At 35.6% G+C, this 10,249-nt stretch overlaps 1 pseudogene; it reads left to right on the forward strand.

Annotated features, from left to right (window-relative positions):
* The first annotated feature begins 8,365 nt into the window (after positions 1-8,365).
* Positions 8,366-8,482, forward strand: LOC145293594 (5S ribosomal RNA; annotated as a pseudogene).
* The last annotated feature ends 1,767 nt before the right edge of the window (positions 8,483-10,249 follow it).

Raw genomic sequence — 10,249 nt, forward strand, 5'->3', positions numbered from 1 at the left:
AAATACTTGTGAAACAGACAAAAGGATGCAACATTTCGTTGATGTGACAGAGGCTGAAACTTAGATGACAGTTCAGGACCTATCAGGTTGGCGACTCTCTTTTGAACCCTGTCCAGGAGTGAGAGACAAGTAACAGATGCACCAGCCCAAATGTGACAACAATACTCCATACATGGGTGAATGGTGGTCTTGTAGAGGTATAGGATACTTTCAAGCATAAGTAGCTTTCTAGCATGGTAGAGAGAGCCCACCTTCTCTGCAGCAGCTTTAACAAAGCTCTCGATGGATATGTTCCACCTCATGTTCCCTGTGAACGTTAAGCCGAGGAGGTTGAATGAAGTATTTTCAGGTAATGTATCATTAGCCATAGCTATTGGTGGTTGAGGTTTCTTGTAATTATTGAAGGAAACAAGCTTCGTCTTGGCAGCATTGAGTGTCATTATCCATTTTTCTACCCCATTCTACTTCAGACGGAAGGTCTTTCTCTTGGATTTCTGCCATTGCCTTGGATATGTGTTCATTCATTTCCCCTTTGCGCATGTTATAGAGCGTCGTGTCGTCAGCAAATATACACATCTCAGAGACTATTTTATCAGGGCTGTCATTTATGAATATCAAGAATAATAAAGGTTCAAAGATCGACTCCTAAGGTAGACTCGCATTTATATCATATTGTTTTGATGTATGACTATTGAAGACAACCTGGATTCTTCTCTTATTTAAGAAGGATTTAATTACGTTAAGTATTCGTCCAGTGATACTATAGAATCTAATTTTCATGAGCAGACCATCGTGCCATACCCTGTCAAAAGCCTTAGATATATCTAGTGCTACTGCTCTCCCCTTCCTTGTCTTATCCAGTTCATGGTATATACGTTCTGAGATTACATTTAGAATATCTGCAGTAGAAAAGGCTTGCTTAAATCCATATTGATGGTTGGACAAAAGTCTAGCAACTATAAGGTGGTGGATCAGAGCTTGATTAATTATATTATAGACTCAAATATGTTGCAGAAAAGAGGGAGAGGGTTAATGGGACGATAATTTAATGAGTCAATTCTTTCGCCAGAATTCTTGTGGACCACAGAAGTAGTTTTTCAGCAGTCAGGAAAGCATGATTCGTTGATGCATTTGTTGAAGAGTTTGGAGAGAACTGGAGCAACCTCAGCAGAGCATTTCTTAATAGTACAGCCGAGATGAGATCAGATCCACATGCTTTTGAGGTGTCTAGGTTTTTTATGATATCATATACTTGAGATGAGGTGATTTTCAGATTATCTAGTGTGGTTTCTGTTTGCACAGGAAAATCAGGGAAGGAATGGGTTGCTGGGTTCGAAGTACACTCGTGAGCAAAAGAAAATATGCTAAACAAATTTTATACATTTAATTGCACTAAAAGTTATCTTGAACATAAAACAATTGAACAAGGAAACTTAAACGAGACTAATAACACAGAACAAAACATTTACTTTGTTAAATGCTGAGGATGGAATCGTATTCCCTTTTGATTTCTTTAAAAGATCAATCCTTTTAGACATGCTCTCAACCAAAGTGGAACACTGTGAAAAGGAGATGCTATTCCATTCACTTTGCACAGCTTCCCACAGTTTGTCATTGTTCGAAAAAGTTCTTCCATCCAATGCACGAACTATGGACCAAATATTCTCGATTGGGTTTAAATCGGGGCTTTGACCTGGCCAAAATATCACATTAATTGAATTATCAGAAAACCATTTTCTTGTGACTTTAGCAGTGTGTGCAGGGGCATTATCATGTTCAAAAATAATGTTCTGAGATATTCCAAGCTTCTGGATACTTGGTAACAGTCCTGTTTCTAATATTCAAATGTATTCCTTTGCATTGATTGACTTCTCACATCTAATAAGTTCCCCAACTCTTGCTGCAGTAAAAGTTTCTCATACCATTATCTCTCCATTCTCGTATTTAACTGTCGTTTTTATACAACTTGGTAAAAATCTTTCTCCAGTTCTTCGATTGCACCATTCGGGAGCATCGGGAGCATCAAGAAAAAGACAAAATCTTGATTCATCTGACCAGAAAACATTCCTGAACCAGTCTGTATCTTTCTTGCCAAAACACAAGAAAAATCTCTTTCTATCATTGATGTTCTTCTTAGATAAAAATGGCTCCTTTGTACACCTTTTAGAAGAAAATCCCATTTCTTTCATTCGTCTAGATATTGTATATCTAGAAAGAGAATTTTCAGCCCCTGTTTTGAATTCTTTGCTATGTCAACATAAGTTTTCTTTCAATCCTTCAAAGCAGTTAATTTAAGCCTGTGGTTGTCCCTCAAAGTGAAGGCTCTAGGGCGACCAGATCCAAATTTCCCTTTTACCAAGCATTCGACTTCGAACCTTTGACCAATTCACTTTACTACAGAAACCTAGAGATGTTTTCACGTTTTCTTTTCTTAAAATATAAAAAATCTGCTTGTAAGTCATTTTGGACGGCTTTAATCCTGCAATTCGGTTTTTGATATACTCACCAAGATACAGTCTTACCATTTTTAGGATTAATTTTTCCACTTATTATTATATGCTATAATAATAATGATCTGCAAAATAGAAATTTCCAGTTAAAATTAACAAAAATTCATGGAAAAATATTGAAAAATCGATTTCTTCCTTCTTTCACTCCTGGCACATTTTTTTTTGCTCATGAGTGTAGAGTTTGAGGCAAACTGACGGGCAAGCATGTCAGCTTTCTCGATTGCCATGCAAACAACTTCAAGATTGTTGGATAGTGGAGGAATTGTTGATTGCCCATTATTTAATACGCTGCTATAGATTTTCCAGAAATCATGAGTTCCTAATTTCTGTGCTTCAATGCATTTTCTGGTCGTTTCGGTATGTTCTCTCTCAGTTGTCGGTACTTCTTTCTTACAATTACTTCTAGTTTCTATAAACTTTTGTCTGCTTTACTTGACTGAAGCCGGATAAATCTGCAGTAGGCATGCTACTTTTGAGCAATGGCTGCTGCGCAAGTAGAAGTAAACCATTGGGGAGAGTGGGGTTTGCTATAGAACTTCCGTGTGGGAAAATCAAGAGTATATTCTCTACAGTGCAATGTAGACTACAATATCAATGTGTTGTGGACTAGTTAGTTGTGCGGAGGCATGTGAAGCTTCCTTCCGGTACACTGGGGGAGGGGTGGAATCCCTAAATAAAGCAGGCAATCAATCAATTTGATTTAAAAAATAGGCTATTCCACCGATTTCGATGAAAAAACATGGGAGAGTTGAATATTTGTTGATCCTCATTCAATCTCAGACAATGTCGCATCGCCCTGTTAGTATATATATATATATATATATATATATATATATACACTTTTTATTTGTTTTACATAAGCATTAATATGTCGCTACACATTCATGAGCATGCTTTGGTCAGTCAATAACTAGAGACCTCTAAAGGCGATATTGCCTATACAACAGTTAAGTCTTTAATTTATATATATATACATTTATATATATATATATATATATATATATATATATATATATATATATATATATATGCGTGTATGTATACATTACATATGTGTGTGCGTGTGCAAAAAAATCAAATTTACAACAGATGTGGGAAATCCTAAAGCAGAATGGTCTCTAGAGTCAATGTGGTATTTCAGTGACTGTGATAATTCTAATCAAGATTATGATAGATAAGTTTCCCTACATTTTTGATGGCCTTGTGCCTGATGTGTTACATTCTACCATCTTTATCTTATAAAATTTAACAATTACAAAATATAACATCTGTTCCGCTACCACAGTTAGTCTATTCCGTTTTCGTCTAGGATCAAAGTGTAGTATCTATTCTAACACTACTCCTCATCTGACTCGTTCTTGATCGATAAAGAGAAGTCTTTCTATACTGAGGCAATTTAATTTCTTTTGTTCCAAACCAAAAGTGCCCCTTTTGGGCGAAGCTGGATTTTCCCTACATTAAAAAGGTACATTATCCCCAACTTTGTTAAATAAATAGAAAGAAAAACGACTATCCTTGTTTCAAATCTAACATTCCGATGCTAACGTCTAATGAATGCATCGCCCATCCTAATGCTGACCTTTTCTGACGAGGAGGTTAGTTACTTTGTATAATTTCCTCGTTTAAAGAATATTTGTTTTCTATTATCATTTTCTCAAAGCGTTTTATCATTTGTGAGATGCATCCACACGTCATTTTTAGAGGCTCCGTCTGTCTGTTGGTTCAACCAGCATACGTCCATGCACTTCTATAAACGGATTTGTCTATCAGTCTGTCGCGTTTATACTTAAAATAACACGTTCATCACTAAACGCAAAAAAAATTCAGTGAAGGCACCTTCAGATATTGGCTTATTCATTATCAAGCATAGTAAATACAAACACAACTTCCATGAACAGAGTTTCTTTCCGAGAACCTCTCATCTGTGGAAAACAATATCAAGGACTACCGTACTGAAGCGGCACTTACTCTAAACAGGTTTAACCGGCTTCCTCTGTAGAGGAAGTAGCATGGGAATATAATTCACAACCAATAACCAATCGCTGGTACGAGAGGCGTTCCAAAAATAATGCCTCATATTTTTTTTTTATTCTGTCAGAACAGATCAGAGAGGATTTACTGTGTGTTGTATGGTTGGGCGTTATATAAACAGGATCTATATAATTTGTGTCTATTTAACGTTGTGGTTTTTTGTTTTTTTGTTTTTATTTTACACAGTGATCACCGCTTATCAAGGCCCGGAAGCCACTCAAGGATAAGGGTTATTGCAAGTACATTACGTTAGTGTGGAGATTTGATGAAGTGTTTACTTAAGGGGGCGGTTCATTAGGAATTTGTTAACATTGGACTTGAAGACATCCAAGTTGTAGTCCGGTGGGAAGCAGGCAGACGGAACAGAGTTCTACAGGCGTGCAGTTCTAAGAAAGAAGCTTTGTTCATGGAATCCACATTTTGATTTAGGCACAGATATAGAACGGGGGAAATTTTTCACAGTGGATTCAGCTAGACAGGTGTTTTTCGTGAAAGATTGGCGAGGGGGGACCAGAGATTGTGGTATATATATATATATATATATATATATATATATATATATATATATATATATATGAGCAAACAGTTAATGAAATATATTAAAAAACACTTTGAAATGAGTTAAAAACATATTTAATCTGAAAAGGAAACACTAGATAAATGGATAGTCCTTAATCCGCGGAGTTTCGAAGAAATACTCTCCTTCTCATCAGAGGGTAGGAATTAGCAAAATGCAGGATCGGGTTTTGCATGCAGAAGTATTTGATGAAACAACAAATAAGTCAAAGATCTTACTTGAAAACAAAATAAGTTAAGCAGAGGGAATATGGTAAAGAAAAAGGTGATTATACATTAATGGATAGTCTGGTGGAAGATAAAAATATCCAGTGACGGTAAAATCCAAATGTAAAACTTCAAGAAAGTTAAAAGAATTTCCATTTGTACAAGTAAAATCCAAAGAAATCCCGTAATTGGAAGAAGATGGTCCATAATAATCCAAAGGCAGAAATCCATGGAATTTTTATATATATATATATATATATATATATATATATATATATATATATATATATATATATATATATATATATATATATATAACTACTTCATTTACTCACATAAAATTAATATACGAAAGTATAAATTTATTTGTAAACTTTAAGTATTTACTTCAAAAGTGCTCAATACGTAGGTAGAGCTAGTTAGTAAGTTATAAAATATATATAGCGATTAAGCTACACTGAATATTCCGCGTTTCATCCACTCTAGGACTCTTCAGGCTTATGCGCGAATTTTGTGGTTGTCTGTCGTTTTTATACATGCAGCTTCTATTGAGATTTTAGTTAGGCAATCAGCTTTCTAGTATCCACCGCGCCCTTCCTTCTTGAAGAGTCCTAGAGTGGATGAAACACGGAATATTCAGTGTAGCTTATTCGCCATATATATTTTATAACTTACTATATATATATATATATATTGTGTCACATCTAGTGGTTAAAATGTTTATTATTGTACGTATGTATGGGCGTTTTACATATAATGAAACAGTTCACTGATATTCAATCAATGTATCAAACTGTTGTTGTGTTTTCGTCTCTTCTCATTATTCAAATTCATCTCTCTCTGAAAGAAACCAAACAACAATAGATTATATATTTCATACAACTTTATTCTTGACTTCCCATCGGAGCTGCAAGACATCATTTTCTACATTATGCTAAAGTTGCGTTTCTCCTCGCTTCCAAAACGCGGAGACGATATCTTTCGTATTAACTTGTCCGACTTTTTCGAGTCTGACCCCAAACTCTAACTAAGTCGCACGTCTCGAAATCTATCTCGTTACGTCATTAACTCACGTAACTTTAAGATCACCTAATGCCGTCACTAAAATTATTTCCAGTGTTTATGTTCTAACATTCTTGTTTGTTTTATCTTTATATTTTTATATATTCCTATGTTAACATTCCTGAAACTTTTCTACCATAATATTTTTATCTTAAAAGTATCTGTCGCCTTTAAACATATAGGGTGTCCCGATAAAATGTATACACTCTTTAAATTATCTCAACTTGCTACATGAATACGCTATGCCACGTTTCCAAGAGATGTTTAGGGATAAAGAATCGCACTTCCAGCAGGACGGAACACTTCCCCACTATCATCATGACGTAAGAGCATATCTTGATAGTCACCTGCGAAACAGATAGGACGAAGAGGAAGTATCTAGTACTGTCCACTCTCACTGGATTTGAGCCTCGCTGGATTTTTCTCTTTTATGGGGCGATGTGGGGAGCATGTTAAACACAGGATTCACACAATAAAACGAGCTAGAATGAATGAATTGAAAGCAACCATTGAAAGAATATGTGTCAACATACCAGTTCAACTGATTAGGAGTGTTTTTGATTCCATTAGTGAGCGTTGTCAGGTATTCATGGACCACAATGGCCAATAATTTGGACACTTTCGATAATTAGCTGGTTTCTATATTTGTTCACAGTATTTTGATGTATGAAGCTTTTCTTTCTTATAATAAATGTTGGTTTTATGGTCAATTAAAGGGTGTATACGTTTTATTGGGACATCCTGTATTTTCTAGACATTAAAATGATCATAGAATAACCATTCAAATTACTTGGAATCCCCAGGCAATGTTCTACATAACACGTGTAGGAAAATAAATTTCAGATCACAAAAGGTCGCTCACTTTTATAATACCATTCCCGGCTTTGTAGCTCTCCAACTTCATTAATATAAAAAACAAAACAAAAAAAAAGTTTTACTTTTGGAACGATCAAGAGAGATGACGACGTTGGGTTTCTAGAGATTTTATGTCTATCTGTAACTGAATATACGTCACATTCGCAAATAAATGATATCACTTTTTTTTTTTTTTTACTGCTATTCACTCCAAATAAAGCATATTGTCATCTGGACATAAAGGGTTACTGTATAATGTTGTGATAAAGGTACTCACAGTAATTTCTTCAATGAAGAAAGAAATCAGCGAAACTTTATGTACAAATTGGAACATTCGAAAGAAATAGGGCAAAAAAGATCATTGACTGCCAAGAGGTGCTGGACTAAAGAAGTAAATTAAAGATTGTCTCTTACAATGTGATTGTATTATTTGTATTGAACTATGTAACACAATATTATTTTCTGAGTATTTATTAGTACTTAGTAATTTATCTTAATTGGATCAGTTCTATATTTAAAATACAATTAATATCATATCATTGGAATGTTATATATATTTGCTGTGTGTTATTGTTTTTTTTCTGTCTAAAAAACAATTTTTTGAGCTATCAACAATATATTACAAATGAGCATATATTATTAAACTAGTATTCGAAAACGAGGTTACACCAAATGGTGGTCACTCTCATATTAATGTCCAGGGATGGCAGATTGGTATTTTAAAACTAAATGTCGTGAATTTTTACGTTGGATCAGTTTGGAGTTCAAATTGTATTTAGCATTTTTTTTTTCAAAATGTAACAGCTGGACTAACTAAGGAAAGAACAAGCCGAATAATTATATAAATGGAAAAACCCGTTCGCCTTATTATTAGAGAAAAAATACACTGTGGGAGTCACGATGTGGTAAAGGAGTGATGGTCGGATTGTGTGTCGTTCATTGGGGATTTCCGATTATAAAAAAATATGACGTGACAAATTTGGACTTGTGTTCGGGGAAACAATTCCATGTATTATTCAATCAAAACATTTTTATAAATAACCCATCTATAATATAAATCTCACCTGTCTGTTTAAATGTATGTATGTATGTATGTATGTATGTATGTACGTATGTATGTATGTATGTACGGCATAATCGCGTTGACACACCGGTTCTCGTCAGATCACTGAAGTTAAGCAACGTTGAGCCTGGCTAGTACCAGATGGGTGACCATTTGGGAATTCTAGGCACTGTATGTGCTTTCCGCTTATCTCAGCATTGTTTCCAGATGTCCTGAACCTCCACTTGCCACTGGTATGCAACAATGTCGACTTAGGAGATGTGAGGTTGGAGATTGCGCAATTCTTGTCACAAAAATTCCACGCGCAGGCACCCTTACAGTGGGTATCCATAGTCTGTAAAAACTGAAGGAAGCCTTGTATGTTTGTATGTATGTATGTATGTATACATGTATGTATGTATGCATGTATATATGTATGTATCTACGCATGCATGTATCTACTGGTACCATGTAACCCAGTACTACCTGCCTCATGGTCGGGTCACCGGCGACTAAACTGGTTCCCCCACCAGACTTGTTTGGTGAGGAGGGTGGCTAGTTTCCCTGAAGGATTAAACACAAGACCTTCCAAAGGGCGAATGAACCCTTTTTGGGGGTCAACGGCCAACTAGAACCATGTGTGTTTGTGTGTATGTATGTGTTGGGGTGGAGAGGACTCCCGTAAGCCGTGGTGAAGGCAACCTTTCTAAGAGAAGCAAATCTCTGATTTAAAAAACCATAAAGCGGAAGACCAGTACCCGCATTAAGCCGGTCTGCAGTTTAACTTGTGGCTGGCTATCTTGCTCTTGCTTGTTGCTGGATCTCAACATCTTGAACCGAGAGAGAGACTTAGCTGTCGTACAAAGCTAAGACTCTGTAACATCATCTGTGTATAGATACTCCCTCAGGCATTTGTCTATAAAAATGGTCCTGTGGTGATGGAAGTCATTTTCGGGCTCATGGACTTTAAGTGTCTGAAGGAGTGGCACTCGTCTGACAAGACGTTGCAATCATCATGCATGCATGTACGTATGTATGTATGCATGCATGTATGCATGTATGTATGCATGTATGTATGTATGTATGTTTGTATATATATATGTATGTATGTATGTATGTATGTATGTATATATGTATGTCTGCCTAAAACTTTCGACAGAGGCGACGGATTTTCATGAGATTGGTATCGTTTTGAAGCGTCACCATTAATTCCTTCACCCTCAACTGCGCACTTTTCTACAGGGAGGGGTCGCTTTTTTCGCCGATATTTTCGAAAGTCATCCCCTCTTTTCGATTGATTAGCCTTAATTTAAACCTACTTCACTTTCGGTTTGCCGATGGGCGCAACAGCAAAGACGTCACGTTTTTTTTTGGGTGGGGGTCACGTTATTTTCCTTGTTTGCGATAAGGGTTCGAGCCTGCCTGCCTACTACCACTTTCTTTTTAATCAACACACACCTCTAAACATCCGGGCAACGCCGGGCACACAAGCTAGTATATATATATATATATATATATATATATATATATATATATATATATTCCAAGTTAAAAATATCCATATATGTATATATACTAAACTACCTGTGACCCATTGGGTCAGTATATGTTATAACTAGCTATAGATTAGTGAATATATACAAATAATGTTTAAACGAGATATTAGTGACGGAAAGAAAATATTTTTACAATTACATAAATGGATTAAGAATATACATTTGTTACATAACAGAAACATTCGTGTGAAAGTATATTGAAATGAAAAATATCGATACAGTAGAACCCCGGGATACAGTCGCTTTAGAATACTTTTTTTTTTCAGGTTACGATGTAGGATACGATGTTTTTCCGGCCCCTGGTTACAATATTTACCCCACCTTACGGTGTTATTTATAATGTCATTTGATTACATACACGTATATTATATACTTGTACTGTATTTTGCTACTAATTTTTTATGCCGTAT

This window comes from Euprymna scolopes, chromosome 14 (assembly GCF_053919585.1).
Source record: "Euprymna scolopes isolate OS-2025 chromosome 14, ASM5391958v1, whole genome shotgun sequence".
Taxonomy (NCBI): Eukaryota; Metazoa; Mollusca; class Cephalopoda; order Sepiida; family Sepiolidae; genus Euprymna; species Euprymna scolopes.